This window comes from Phocoena sinus, chromosome 2 (assembly GCF_008692025.1).
Source record: "Phocoena sinus isolate mPhoSin1 chromosome 2, mPhoSin1.pri, whole genome shotgun sequence".
In the NCBI taxonomy this organism is placed as follows: domain Eukaryota; kingdom Metazoa; phylum Chordata; class Mammalia; order Artiodactyla; family Phocoenidae; genus Phocoena; species Phocoena sinus.
The window spans coordinates 8,963,910-8,979,624 of NC_045764.1; the positions used below are offsets into that span (position 1 = coordinate 8,963,910).

Here is a 15,715-nt window from a genome sequence, read left to right on the forward strand (position 1 = left end):
CATGCCGTCAGCCAGGAACACAGGACGTATCTTTGACCCTCCCACCTCCTTTACCACCCAAATTCAACCTGTCATTAACATCTACTGAATTAATTTCCTAAATATCTCTCAAATTTGCTTACATCGCTCCATGCTCCCTGCCTCTGTCCTAGACCAACATCTATCTGGTAGCTTTCTAACCACCACTACTTATTACTATATCACCCGGATCCCCTCCAATCCAGTTCCCCACTCCTGTCACTTTGTCTTTCTATAAATGTGAATTTGGTCCCATCACCCTTTGCTTTCCAAACATCAAAGGTTTCCCATTACCGTTAGAACAAAGCCCAAATCCTCACCAGGATCTATCAATCCCTGCATGGTCTGGCCCCACCTTGTGCTCTGGCCTCATCCTTCTTACTCCCTTTCCTCCAGCTACAGGGGCTTTCTTTGGTTCCCTAAAAGGTACCATGGACCCTGCTACCACAGGGCCTTTGCACAGATTCTTCTCCTTCTCTGGATTGCTCTCACGATCCCATTACCCCAATATTAACTAGGATACCTCTCTTCCATCAGATTTTAGCCCCAGAATCAATTCAGCAGAAAACGTTTTCTTTACCTTGAAGTTTACACCAGACTTCCCGATTTCCTTTCTCTTCCTTCAAGTATTTATTTCCACTTAAAATTATACTATTAAGGACCTACTGTATAGCACAGAGAACATTACTCAATACTCTGTAATGACCTATATGGGAAAAGAATCTAAAAAAGAGTGGATATATGTATATGTATAATTGATTCACTTTGCTGAACAGAAACCTTGTAAATCAACTATATTCCAATAAAAATTAATTAAAAATAAAATTATGAAGTCATTAATGTCGTCTTTTGATCATGTCAACCACCAACACTAGGACTATAAACTCCATGATCAGGGACTTTGTATTTTGCCCAACACTGAAACTCTAGTATCTAACACAGTAGCTGCCTCAATAAGTATTTGCTAAAGATTGCCCGCAAAATGAGGTATGTATAATGTCATACATGTCTGCACTCTTTAATAATAGCAATGGATTGGAAACAACGTAACGACCCATCAACAGGGGACTTGATTAAATATACTGTGAGACATTCATACAATGGAACACTATCTAGAGCAATTTACATGCACTGATATGGAAAGATCTTCAAGCTCTACTTGTGAATAAAGCGGGGCATAGCAAAGCGCATAGTGCATAGTGAAGTACCGCTGGTGTCAAAGACAACAGTAAATCACATTTGAATTACTTATTGGGTGAAAATACTCACTGAATGTTTGAGAAACTTAACAGTGGCTACTTGTTTAGAGGGTAGGTGTAACTAACTGGGTAGATGGGTGTCAGAGGTGGGGGAAAAAACTCTACTATCATTTTATACTTAGATTTGGGAACCCACCTGAATGTGTTATATGTTTATAACTGAATAGATGAATTTTTAAAGAAGTGCTCCCTGGCCAGAACCCAATGAACTGTTGAATGAATTACAGCACACATGACAGCTTCGCCATCACTGTTCCCATCTCTAACACACATCCCCCCTCAGCACTGCTGCCACCACTCTGCCACTGCCCTGGGAAGAAGCAAGCAGCTTTTCAAAAGCTACATATTCTTTAACATTTAAAGCCATACTCTCTAATTATCAATTTAGTCATAAACCCTTGCATCACTTTTTATAGTTTACTAAGTGCTTTCAAACATATTCTCTAATTAGGTCCTTACAACAACCTGAAACAGTTTACATGGTTTTAGCCCCATTTTATGGATGAGAAAACTGAAGTTGTGAGAAATAAAGGGTCCTTCCCAAGGTCACGCCTCTGGAAATGTCAGAGTCAATTTCGATCTTCTGATGAAAAGTCGACATTCCTTCCCATGCAGTTCGGAGGATGACAACTTCCCCACCACCCTTCCAGATTCCAAAAAAGGAAAAGAAAAATGGCAGCAGGTCTTTCACAGATTTTGTTTCAACCCCATGACATTCTAGGACAGACTGATGTAAGTGTGGGTGAGTCTGGGTTTTGGTCCTAGGGGACAGGACTTGCAGAGAGGGGAGAACAGCCAACTTCTGTTTTGTGTTACACTCACCCAGCAGAGAAGAGAAGAGGAAGGAAAACGTTCTTGGCTGGTGTGGAGAGAACCCTGCCAGTAAAGGGGATGGATGCTCTAACCTGCCACAGACCTCCCCTGAGGTCCCGTTAACACCATGATACTGCACCAGAGAGACGCTGAATACTTAGGAACGATGATGCTGACTTCCCGGCAACTTTTGAAAGCAAGAATGTGTTTCCACTGACTGAGGCGCGGGTGGGATGTTTGAGGATGGAACTAGAGAATGGGAGGATTTATCTGCCTGCTGAGGACGGAGCTGCATGTCACCCTGGGTGTGCATCACGAAAAGCTTCCTTACATAAGATCACCCTCTGGTTCCGTTTCTTAACCTCTGGATTGACACTGCAGTCCCAGATTCACGTGATGCTCTGAGAGAGAGAGACCTCTGAGGGAAAAGAATGAAATGCGCTCTTGACAACCACGGCCTAGATCCACCGATCAGGCTGACTGGGGGACTAGAGAGCAGCAGCAGTGAAAAGGACAAGAGCTCGGCAGTGCTCCTCCAGGATTTATCATATCCTCTAAGATACAGCATGGAATACAGGGAAGCCGTGTAACGTGCAACGTCCAGGGCCATTCATAAAGGCCTCAGAGCATGCGGAAGATTCACGTGTTCTGATTAGCAAACGTCTAACTGGAACAAAAAGCTGACCTGCAGAATGGCCATCATTAAGTCTACAAATAACAAATGCTGGAGAGGGTGTGGAGAAAAGGGAACCCTCCTACCCTCCCTCCTGTTGGTGGGAATGTAAACTGGAAAACAGTACGGAGGTTCCTCAGAAAACTAAAAATAAAGTTGCCATATGATCCAGCAATCCCACTCCTGGGCATATATCCAGACAAAACTCTAATTCAAAAAGATACATACGCTCCTAGGATTTCCCTGGTGGTCCAGTGGTTAAGACTTCATGCTTCCGGGCTTCCCTGGTGGCGCAGTGGTTGAGAGTCCACCTGCCGATGCAGGGGACACGGGTTCATGCCCCGGTCCGGGAAGATCCCACATGCCGCAGAGCAGCTAGGCCGTGAGCTATGGCCGCTGAGCCTGCGCGTCTGGAGCCTGTGCTCCGCAACGGGAGAGGCCACAACAGTGAGAGGCCCACGTACTGCAAAAAAAAAAAAAAAAAAGACTCCATGCTTCCACTGCAGGGGGCAGGGGTTTGACCCCTGGTCGGGGAACTGAGATCCCACAGGCTGCATGGTGCAGCCAAAAACAACAGTGGCAAAAACAAAAAAGATATACATGCCTCTACGTTCACAGCAGCGCTCTTTACCATAGGCAAGACATGGAAACAACCTAAATGTCCATCAACAGATGAATGGGTAAAGAAGATGTGGTACATATATACACTGGAATACTACTCAGCCATAAAAAAGAATGAAATAACGCTGCTTGCAGCAACACAGATGGACCTAGAGATTATCACACTAAGTGAAGCAAGTCAGAAAGAGACAAATACCATATCACTCATATGTGGACTCTAAAATATGACACAAATGAACTTATCTACTAAACAGACTCACAGACATAGAGAACAGACTTGTGGTTGTCAAGGCGGGGAGGGGTGAAGGGGGAGGGGTGGGTTGGGAGGCTGGGGTCAGCAGAGGCAAACTATTATCTATAGGATGGATAAACAACAAGGTCCAACCGTACAGCACAGGGAACTATATTCAATATCCTGTGATAAACCATAATGGAAAAGAATATGAAAAAGAATGTGTATATATGTACAATGAAATCACTCCTACTATGCAGAAAATAGCACGATATTGTAAATCAACTACACTTCAATAAAATAAAATTTTAAACAAAAGGTGACCTGAACAGCTCCTCTGATCCCTCCTAAGACTGAGGACCCACCACCACAGGAAAAACAGACTGCTTCTGACGTAATGTGATGTATTTATTCTGGGTAGGAGAGAAAATAAGATGTTCACCTTCAAAAGGAAAAGGCAGAGAAGTTTTAGTGGGTTTTTTGGGAAGAAAAGAGCAAGTAATGGTCAATTCTTCATCTAACTCTGAGATCTTCAATTTACAACTACTTTACTCACTGCAGAGGAAGTAAAAATTTACCAAAAAGCCAGTTTATTTTTAGTTTAAATTCTGAAACTAACAAGCTAACTTAGTCTGATGCAGTACCTTTCAAAGAGGACAAGGGATAAAAATGGAAGGAGCTAAGGTGTTGAAAAGTGCAAGGTCCATCGGTTCCAACGTGTAAATTCAGCTACACAGCAGCTCAGCAATCTGGAAGAATTAATTTTCCTCCCCCAAAGCTTTTGACTCTCAGGGCAATGCACACACCCACCCTTTGTTATCTAAGAGACCAGGGTGATGAAAGGGAAAAGATCTCCCCAAGATCAACATCTGACCACCCGAAATAGAACTGCCTTCACCTTGAAACAATTCTCCATGGTCCTGTTGTTCAAATTTTTTCTAATGATGGAATATCTAATTCCAGGGAAATATTAATAGCTTCATTATGTGACCATAGGGCTAAGCTATAAGGTGTTTTTGGAACAACATCTGATCTTTTGATACAAATCTATTGTTACCAAAGAGTTAGTGAAATAAGCAAACTCCCATAAAAACGGAGAAGCAAAGGACGGAGACCAAAAAGATTTCATTTGGAACATGCTAAGGTCTGACTCAAGCCAGGGATACTCAGGCTGACACCTGGTAGGTCCAGCTCAATGTGGAGTGGGTACCAGTACAGATTAAGAGCAGAAAAACAAACAGGTGCTTGGAACCATGCTGGGAGCAGAGTTCAGAAAATTCTGGCAAACCATGGAGAAGGGGTCAGAGGAGTCTAGATCTGTCAGTAGGGTAGGCCTGAGGAAGGGACCCTTGATAATGTCTAGGAAGCAAGAATCAACATTTTTCCTTAGCTGGACACCCCTGCCCATCGTGAGAACAGGTTCTGTGCAAAGAACATGCAGAAGGCCTCCAGGTGCCAGGGAGCCTAGGGTAGAAGATAAGGAGGTTTGGAAGAACAAGGCCGTCCCCCTAGGCCAACCCACCAGACGAGAGAAAGACACTCTTCGCAAGGCCAGCACAGACAGGTGGAAAGAAGGAAGCCACCCAACATGTTCAGATTGGTTCCTTGACCCACAAAAAAGTCCTTGTCCTGGGGGACACCCACATCAGAACTCTCTCCAGTAGTCTGTCATGTGGTCCTAAAAACATCTCAGATGGGAGACTGGGAGCCATGGGCCACCACCTCTCCTGACCTGGTCCCACAATTGTCCCAGCTCAACTGTGTCAATGCCACTGCTTTGGCAAAGCGACAATCCTCAGAATGTCCCCACAACTCTGGCTAATGCCTCAGATTGGAATACCCCTTTTATATGTTCATGCCCCAAATCATCCTGACCCTTACGGTCCACGACTACCTTGGTCACCCTGTACCTCTACGTCTTAATAGCTATAGATAAGAATCATAGAAGTGTTAGCTACTATAATTCTCTCATTTCATTTTCTTGAGGACTTTTCTTTCCTTTTAGAAAAGTCCTCAGAGCCCTATGCTATCAATCAGAGTAGCCTTATGCTATCAATTATAATAATAATAACGGTAGCAGTCATAACAGCTCACATGTATTGAGTACTTTCTCTGTCAAGCGCTATGCTAAGGGCTTTACATATCTACATTTCCTACAGAGTTAAATCCTATGGCATCAGCCCTACAGCGTAGATGCTACTATTGTTTCCATTTTACAGAAGAGGCAACTGAGGCACAGCGTGCCAACCTTCATCCCATCTTGTTCCCTGTGAGGAACTCCACGCCCAACAGTAAAGCCTCGGGAGTCGAGAGTTTATGAGCAGGGTTTGTTAACTGCTGGGAGTGGCGGTCGGGGGCACGGAGGAAAATACTCTTTGCTCTGAGCTTCTGGAAGAGCACTCTTGACTCTCTGGGTCAAAATGTAGCTATTCTATTATTTTGCTCTGGCACAGGGTACCAATTCTTACCAATTGTCTTCTTGGATCTCCCGGTCACTGGAAAAAGTCACCATTGCTGCCACTGGGAAAACATCCTTCTGTTCTCCTGAGTGTCTGGAAAGATGGCATGTTGGAAATTGACTCCACGAGGCAAGAGGTTATAATTTTCATCCACCCTAACAAGAAAGAGGAAGAAAGCAGAGCTGTAGATTGGACAGCCATGGGGTGCGCCATCTTGAATCTTGAGTCAACAGAAGACTGTGACAGTCTCCATCGGCTCTGTTATTTCTAATTGTTTCTCTGTCTCCTACTTCATGAGTCTATTCTTAAGCTTTTGAAAAAGGTGAGTTTGGGGGCAGAGGGAGTGTGTGCATGTGTCTGCGTTTGTCTATCTGTGTTACCTCCCAGGTGGCCTTCCTTCTCATAGACAGTGCGTTCCTTGTTTCTTGGTGAAAGGGAGGCCAGTTGCAATGACCCGGGTTCAAGTCCTACCACTACTACTTCTGTCTGACAGGAAACGAATTTCTTAAATTCTCTAAGCTTCAGTATTACAATCTATAAAAAGAGGATGACAAAAGCACCTTACTTTTTGATGGTGATGTAAGGATTGCATTAAAAAAAAAGTCTCTGGCTAGAGTAACTGCAGTATAAAAGTTAGTTAACATTTCTACTGAGCCTCGCAAAAAATGCCTGTTGTCAAGATGAAGTAAACAAAAGGAAAAGGAGAGATACGAGTTACTCTCCAGCCCATGGGGGGCATGTGGGGCTCACCAGGGAGTCTCCAGTGCCACCTTCTCCTGTGACGCTGACCAGAATCTGTTCTCTTCTCAATGGGTCCCAGAATAACAGAGGAGGAATGCTTTGTATGCAGCTGTTAACACACATCAGGGCAACATAACTGTGAAATAGAAATCTATCAGACTACCATTTGACTCTGTATTTCTGCCCTAACGTTTTATAAACATGTCAGAGAGAAGATGAAAGTGTTGGTTGACCACAGAACCAGTGGACAAAACAGTATTTCATTATAAAATAGGAAAAGAAGATAACGTCTTCTCAAGTACTCTGGTTTTTTTCTTTGGAAAATGAAGTTTCATTGTTGAATAGTTTTGTAGCTGGGTCCCCAGTGTTTTCCTTAGATAAAGACATGAAAAGTCTAGTTTTTCTCTGTATCAAGAAGGTACTATCTCACTCCTTGACGAGTTTATTTAGAAACTGTACTTGTTCAGCAATTAAAAATAAATTCAACTGAATCTAGCTAAGCCACCCAAGCCAACACAAAGCACGCCACATATTCTAATCTTAGATATTCTGGCTTCAACATGGAAAATATGTTGCCATGAGCTTACGGACCTCCCTCTGCGGAACTCACTCTTTTGTTTCTCAGTGACACGAAATCTAAAGAGCTAAGAGTGAGTCTGCAGACCAAGGTCATGGTCATTCCAAATATCTTTAATCCTACTCCAGATTGGGAAGACTGGATCTATCGCCCATCACAGCTGTAGATTCAATCGCTATCTCGATAGATGCATTCGATTCCATTCTGAGGTTCCTCTCAGTCTCCTCCTTCAACTGGAGACAACCAATGCATTTAGGGTTCCACCTGCAGTTTTTTTACTTTAAACTTCAGTCAAACCCATTGCCTAAATTCTTATCCACATGTGTTTCGTCTTGACCACAGACCAACTTTCACGGAACTGCCCAAGATTCCAGGAGTCTCCAATCAGACAGGGCCTCCTGCCTAATTCAATTCTATATTCTTCAAAGCCCTGTGACCCCCCCCCAGGCCCTGACCCCACCCAGCGCCCCGCCCCCCCGCCCCTCCTCCATAAATCTGTTTGTTAGAGCCTGGCATTGAGATCTGCCGGCAGCCGATAGGAGCTAACGCGGGTGAAACGGGAGACCAGCTGGGCTGCATTCCACACCAGCGCCATCTTGGCATTTAAGCAGGTGTGCAGAATAGTGACTGGTCCGCATCTAACCTGCACCAGGTGTTTTGTGTGAGTGACTGGGTTTTAGTCTCAAGCAACTCTGTTTCTCAACCTTATGAAGGTGAGGCTATTGAGAGTCTGGACAAGGTCAGTAACTTGCTCAAACCCACAGGAAAAGAGGAGCCAGAATTCCAACAATTGATTTCAAAGGGATTCTGCTTTGGTGTGACCACCACCCATCCCAACTACTCCCACCAAATCCAGTTTAAAACACAGAGTTCCAAGTATACTAGGATTCCACCTCAATTAGGGTTCCACCTACTGTTATTTCAAACCTTAGTCAAACCCGTCACCTGAATTCTTACACACAAGCGTTTCATCTGGACCACAGACCAACTTGCATGAACTCAATCAAAGAGGGTCCTGCCTGATTTACCTTTCTATTCCTCAAAGCACTGCGACCAGGGGCTCCCCCCGGAGCCCCCCGCATAAACCTTTGCTATCTGGAATGGGCTGGCTGCTTGTTGCTGTAAAGCACCTGGAGCTTTTGCCTGAAACACTCTTCCGTCCTTAAAGCACAGGAATCCTCCCTGTTTTTCCAACAGTCTTGGCCAGAGGTACCCAGGATGTTGTAGACACGACGGGAGGGGCAGGAAAGAACGAAGAGCACGGGAAGGAGCCCAAGGCATCATCTAGCATCGCACGGACAGGACTCCCTGCGAGTTCCTGATCCGGCTCCGGATAAAGGCGACCTCAGTTGGTCACGCAAATGGGCCGAGGGGGTGGTATGGGCGGGAGGTGGCAGGCTCACCTGAGGAAGAAGAAACAGGCGTAATCCTAGACCACGGTGTGGGAGTGACAGGAGAAGTAGCCCAGGCCGCTGAGGTGGAGCCTGGAGCCCGCGGGCACCTCGAGCACGCTGCCCCACGCCTCGTCCACAGCATCTTGACCTCGGCCCGGTAGAGGCGCCCCGCCTTGCCGGCCTCGTACTGCCGTGGCAGAAGCTGTATAGGCCGTGCACCTCCTGGTGCAGCGCCAGCACCTTGGCGTACGAGATAGTCTCGGTCAGCTGGGCGCGCCGCAGCCCTCGTTCAGGGGTCTCCACTCGAAGAGGAGCTGGCAGCCGCAGGCGGCCCCAAGCCGCTCGGCCAGGCAGAGCGCGGCGAGCAGCCGCGAGGGCAGCGTGCCGTCTGCGACCGGCCGGGTGGGCGCTGCGCCCGGGGCGCACTACCGGGGCGCTGGGCGGGGAGGCCCGGGGGCGGAGCTGGGCCGCCGGCGGCGTCGGGGAGCCCGGAGCGTCCGGCCCACGGCGCCGCCCCGCCGGCCGGAGAAGCGCAGCCCTGGGCGCTCAGCTCCGCGCGCCGCTCTCTCCGCCGCCAGGCTCACTCGGCCCGTCCCAGCCCGTGACGCCCCACAGCTGCGCGGGGAGGACGGACCGCCGCCTCCTCACGCCCCCCGGGGCAGGGGCGTGGCCGCGGCGGGAGGGGCGGAGCCGGGACGCCGGCCGGGGTGGGGGGCTCGGGATGCTCCGCAGACGCTCTGCGCTGGATGCGTCGCCCCGGGGCGGGCGCGGTATCTGGGGGGCAGCGCGCGAGAAAGCCAGTGCTGGGAGCGGCGGCCCAGCCCTCTTCCTGCGCGCCGATGACTGAGTCAAAGCTTTCCAGGTGTAAAGCCTGTTGCAGACCCGCGGTCTCTTTAAAACGAGCGCTGTCAATTGCCACGATTACTCTGTATATGTTGTTGCATTTTCTATGTAGTTCATTTACAGTCAAATATATAGCAATCTGACTTTACCTTCGCAGAGGTTAGCTAGGAAATTAAGTGTGATCCAATAAACTTTTCTGGACCTCCTCTCTCTCTCTGCTTATGTTTTAATGATGGTCTTTGGAAAGTCTTAATAAAAAGATTTGGAAAGTCTTAATAAAAGATTTGAAAAGCCAAAGCATAGTGCTCTGATTTTCCTACAGCCACCTGACTTCATGATTTACATAATTACTGCTTTCGGATTCTGAACACCCTACACCTGAGAAATAAATTCAGAGGTAAATTTCAAACAGCTTTTCACAAGTCAGTGAGTGAACCTGAGGAGACCCAAACTCACAGTTCTATATTTCTAAAACTCAGAGGTTGCTTTTATGTCCAATTTTCTTTAATTGTTCCTAATGTAGTAAGAAGAAGAAATAAAGGATATTACTTAGAAAATATGTATCTTTTATATATTCAATGTAGCACACATATACATAATATCATGCATATAATATACATACCATCATACATATATCATACATGTTTAATATATATTTATAATAAATTTACAAGCAAAACTGCCTTAAAATGGCAGGCTCTTTGTTCTGCAAACATCTTATTAACCAGGGTGTCTGCAAGTTTAAGCCTTGGAACCCAGCTGAATTCTTCTCTGTACTGAAGGGAAAAGAGTTCTTAGGGAATTCTGGAAGGAAAGGTAAAGAGAAAAGAGGATAGAGAAGCAGGAGAGAAAATTCCAAGGCTGGGCCTCACCTCCCATGACCCCCCAAATCGGGAGGGCTTTGGGAATCCCAACAAGTGGAATGCCCAGGACTTCCAGCCAGCGCTGTCCAGCTCGGGAGGGAATGGAAGGCTACAGCCTGCGTGAGGTCACACTAGTCCAGAATCTAATCAGCGACTTAGTGGACTCTGTGATGGGCCTGAAAGAAGAAAGAAATGAGTAACAGCTCTCGCAGTTAATAATTAACCCCTGTAGTAGCTAGTAGTCAGCCTGGGGCTTCAACAAATTTCTGTAGGAAAAATAGCTATATTGAGGGAAGCAATGTGGGCAGTAGTCCCAATGGTATATGACTCTCCACAGCAACTCCCCCCACCTCCAACCATGGTAGATGCCAGACTTTCCCCACAATGGGGAAAATGGTACCCGAGGTGACAATCAGACGTTGTATGTCAGGACTGCTTATTTGCCTCTCAGGAATATATGAGTTAAAACATTTCATAGTATCACTGTCTGTAGTCGTGCTCAGGCTGTCATAACAAAATACCACAGAGTGAGAGGCTGGAAGTCCAAGATCAAGGTGCCAGCAGGATTGCTTTCTGGTGTGGTCTCTCTTCAGCCTCCTACACGGCCCGCCTTCCCACTGTGTCCTCACTGGGCTTTTTCTGTGTACATGTAGCAAGAGAGGGAAATCTCTGGTGTGGTCTTCTTATAAAGATGATTAAGAACCCCAACCTTGTGACCTCATTTAACCTTAATTACTCTCTAAAGGTCCTGTCCTCCAAATATAGCCTCATGGGGGTTAGGGCTTTAATATATGAATTTGGACAGGGAGAAGGAGGCAGGACAGGGGTTAGGGGTGGGGAGTGGGGGGGAGGGTTGACACAATTCAGTCCATAACAGTTATTTAGCAGGTGTTTTGCAGGTTTGCTAGAGAAAAAGAGAGAGGATATGAAACGGTTTTATTACTCCAGGCAAGCCGACTTAGAGCAAGCAAGCATTGCCAAATTATAATATTAACCAACTGCTAACGCTTATACATTGCATACTACAGGCAAGCACTATTGTAAGGACTTTGCATATGTTATCTTAATTAATTCTCCAAACCACACTTCAAAGTAGGTATTAGTATCATCTTCATTTTAGAGATAAGGTACTTAGGTACAGAGAGGTTAATTGACCTTACCCAGATCACAGAGCTACAAAGTGACTGAGCAAGGATTCAAACCCCAGCATCAGATTTCCAGAGTCCACACAGGCGGAGCGAGAAAACTTATGGTTACCAAAAGGGAAAGTCGAGGGTATAGATTAGGAATTTGGGATTAACAGATACATACTACTATATATAAAATAGATAACCAACAAGGACCTGCTATATAGCTTAGAGAACTATATTCAATATTTTGTAATAACATATAATGCAAAAGAATCTGCAATACATACGTGTATATATATGTGTGTGTGTGTATATCATACATATATATATATAACTGAATCACTTTGCTGTACACTTGAACTAACACATTATAAATTAAACTATATTTCAATTATAATGGTTTAATAAATAAACCATTTACCTGAGAGACTAAGACAGTGATATTATGAAATGTTTTTAACTCATTTAGTAAACAAAATTCTATTTATTTATAGCTGACATAATCATCTATATAGAAAATCTGATACAATCACAAAAAAATGCTACTAGAACTAATAAGCAAGTCTAACAAGTATGGAATACAAGATCAGCATACAAAATCAATTGTATTCTATGTATAACAACAAACGTTTGGTAATTGAAATTTAAAAAGCAATACCATTCACAGTAGTATCAAAATATATAAAATACTTAGGAATAAAGCTGAAAAGACTATACACTGAAAATTATAAATATACTGAGAGAAATGGAAGAAGTCTCGTGAAAATGGACACACATAGTTTGCTAACAGTCAAGGAGACTGAACGTCGTTAAGGTGTCAATGTCTAACCAAACTAATCTACAAATTTAATGCAATCTCAATCAAATCTCAGTGGACTTTTTGGTAGAAATTGACAAGCAGATTCCAGATTTTCATATGGAACGCAAAGAACTTAGCCAAACCAACTTAAAAAATAAGACCAAATTTAGAAGACTAACATTACCTGGTTTCAAGACTTACTGTAAAGTTATTGTAATCAATAAAGTGTGCTTTGGTGTAAACACAGACACATAAGCCAATGGAATAGAGAGTGCAGAAGTAAATAAATAGATAAATAAAGTGTTTTTCTACAAAGCTGCAGAGTCAATTCATTGAAGAATGGATTGTTTTTTGAACAAATGGTGATAGAACAATTTGATATTCATATGCAAAAGAAAAAAAAAGAACTTCAATCCATAACTTGCACCATATGCAAAAATTAACTCAAAATACAAAACGTGAATCTTTTAGGAGAAAGCCTCTGCTTACTTGGGTTAGACAAAAATAGCACTTTATCAAAATTTAAAACTTCTGTCTTTAAAAGACACTGTTAAGAGAGTAAGATGTCAAGCCATAGACTTGAAGGAAATGTTTGCAAAGCGTATATCTGATAAAGGATGCATATCCAGAATACTCAAAGAACTCTCAAAACCCAGTAAGAAGACAAAAAACCCAATATAAAAACGGGCAGAATACTTGAACAGACATTTCACCAGAAAAGATATCAGGATGGCAACTAAGTGCATCACCAGTCGTTAGAGAAATGCAAATTAAAACCATTGTGAGCTACCCCTAAACACCTACTAGAATGGCAAAAATTAAAGAGACTGATCATATCAAGTGTTGTTGAGAATGTGGAGGAACTGGAACGCGTATACACTGCTGGTGGGAATGGAAATTGTACAACCACTTTGGAAAACAATGTGATGGTTCCTTAAAAGGGTAAACATACAATAGAGCCATTTCACTCTTAGGTATTTACCCAAGAGAATTAACACATATTCTGTACAAAGACTTGAATATGAATGTCATTACAGCTTTATTTGTAATAGCCAAAAACGGGAAACAACCCAAAAGTCCATCCACAAGTATACAGATAAACAAACTGATATAAAATGAAGTATTATTCAGCAATTTAAAAAATGAGCTATTAATAGTGTCTGGCCTTAAATTTAGGTCTTTCATCCATCTTGAGTTTATTTTTGTATATGGTGTTAGAGAATCTTCTAATTTCATTCTTTTACATGTAGTTGTCCAGCTTTCCCAGCACCACTTATTGAAGAGACTATCTTTTCTCCATTGTATATTTTTGCCTCCTTTGTCATAGATTAATTGATCATAGGTGTGTGGGTTTATTTCTGGGCTTTCTATCCTGTTCCATTGATCTATATTTCTGTTTTTGTGCCAGTACCATACTGTTTTGATTACTGTAGCTTACATTACATTATAAACTTTGTAGTTTTCTATGTATCAAATTATAATCCACTCTATTAGATAAATCATCACACTCACAAATCTCTTCAAGACAACCATTTCTCTGTTTCGGGCTGCAAATCAGGAAGCTATGGGAAAATGCCTTTAAGATTCTTAGACGTCTTCCTGTGTAGCTGAGAGGATGATTGAGATACTCCTTAAATTTTTCTGATGCCTTAACAGAGACGTTGACCCTGAGGTCATATTTTACTAACAGCACCCTGTATTTCATCTGCAAACCAAGGCCATTTCTTATTTTGAGAGATTTTTTCTTGGAGAGACTAGGGTTGAATGCAATTTTGTTATCAAGCCCACAAGTTCTAGTGCTTTTTTAGTTCTTCTAAATTCTGCTTGAAATCTAAATAGTCCCCTCTTTGCCTCAACTGGCTCCTCCTGGACTTTACCATAGGCATCTAAAAGAAGCCAGATGGCACCTTCAACATTCTGTCCAGAACTCTCCTTAGCCAGATCCACAAGTTCATGAGGTACCCTTTCTATTTCCCATATGTCCACAGGCTAATAGTTCTGCTAGTTCTTCCTGCCAATACTGCTAATAGTTTTGCTAATTTTTCTGCCTATATCCTATTGGAAGCTGAAAGTTCTCTTTCCTTAAACTTCCAATAGGATATTCCTCACTACCTTTCGGCCTCCACCAAACAGTCTCTTCATCATTCCTCCAAATTTCTCCATTCCTCTCCCAGACTCAAAATCAATGCCACATGTGACGGCAGGACCCCACTTAGAGGTAATAGTTTCTGCTTTAGTTAATCTATTGCAGCATAACACACCACCCCAAATTTAATGGCTTCTAACAATTTATTATTACCTCATACAACTCTGTGGGTTGACCAGGAGGTTACTGGGCTTCACATGTTGTTGGCTTGGAGACGGGATGTCTAGAAGATCTAAAATGGACTCATTTTAGAAATGGACTCATACAGGGATGGAAATTGGTACTGGCTACAGTCTGGGAGCCCACTTTGACTTGGCTAGGGGTCTCGATTCTCCTCCAGGTGGGCTTCTCCATATGGTTGCTTATGCTTTCTCATAGCGTGGTGGATGGGTTCCAAGAAGAAGCATTCTAAGAAGACAAGGTCCAAGGACTTACCAGTCTTTCACTTCTTTCACTAATGTTCCATTGGTCAAAGCTAGTCATGTGGCCAAGACCAGAATCAATGTGTGAAGGGACTCACAGGGGTACAGATAAAAAGAAGCATAGTTCATTGAGGGCCACCAAAGTGACAGTCCATCACATCCTTCAAATCAATACTCCATTTATTTTTGGTTGAGCCAAGTGATTTAGTGCACAATTGTCATTATAAGATCATTTTGTTAATTATAAAACAAAATAAACTCATTTTTATAAATTTTCATTTTATTTGTCAAAAATCATACCTATGAAACCTGTTTTTTTATTTTTTATTTTTTTTGTAGTACGCGGGCCTCTCACTGTTGCGGCCTCTCCCGTTGCGGAGCACAGGCTCCGGACGCGCAGGCCCAGCGGCCATGGGTCACGGGCCCAGCCACTCCGCGGCATGTGGGATCCTCCCGGACCGGGGCACGAACCCGTGTCCCCTGCATCGGCAGGCAGACTCTCAACCACTGCGCCACCAGGGAAGCCCTATTTTTATTTAAAAATTTTTTATTTTATATTGGAGTATAGTTGGTTTACAATGTTGTGTTAGTTTCAGGTGTACAGCAAAGTGATTCAGTTTTACATATACTTATATCTATTCTTTTTCAGATTCTTTTCCCATTTAGGTTACTACAGAATATTGACTAGAGTTTCCTGTGCTATACAGTAGGTCCTTATTGATTAT

At 43.6% G+C, this 15,715-nt stretch overlaps 1 pseudogene; it reads right to left on the bottom strand.

Annotated features, from left to right (window-relative positions):
• Window positions 1–6,100: 6,100 nt before the first annotated feature.
• Window positions 6,101–14,585, bottom strand: LOC116746516 (annotated as a pseudogene).
• Window positions 14,586–15,715: the final 1,130 nt, after the last annotated feature.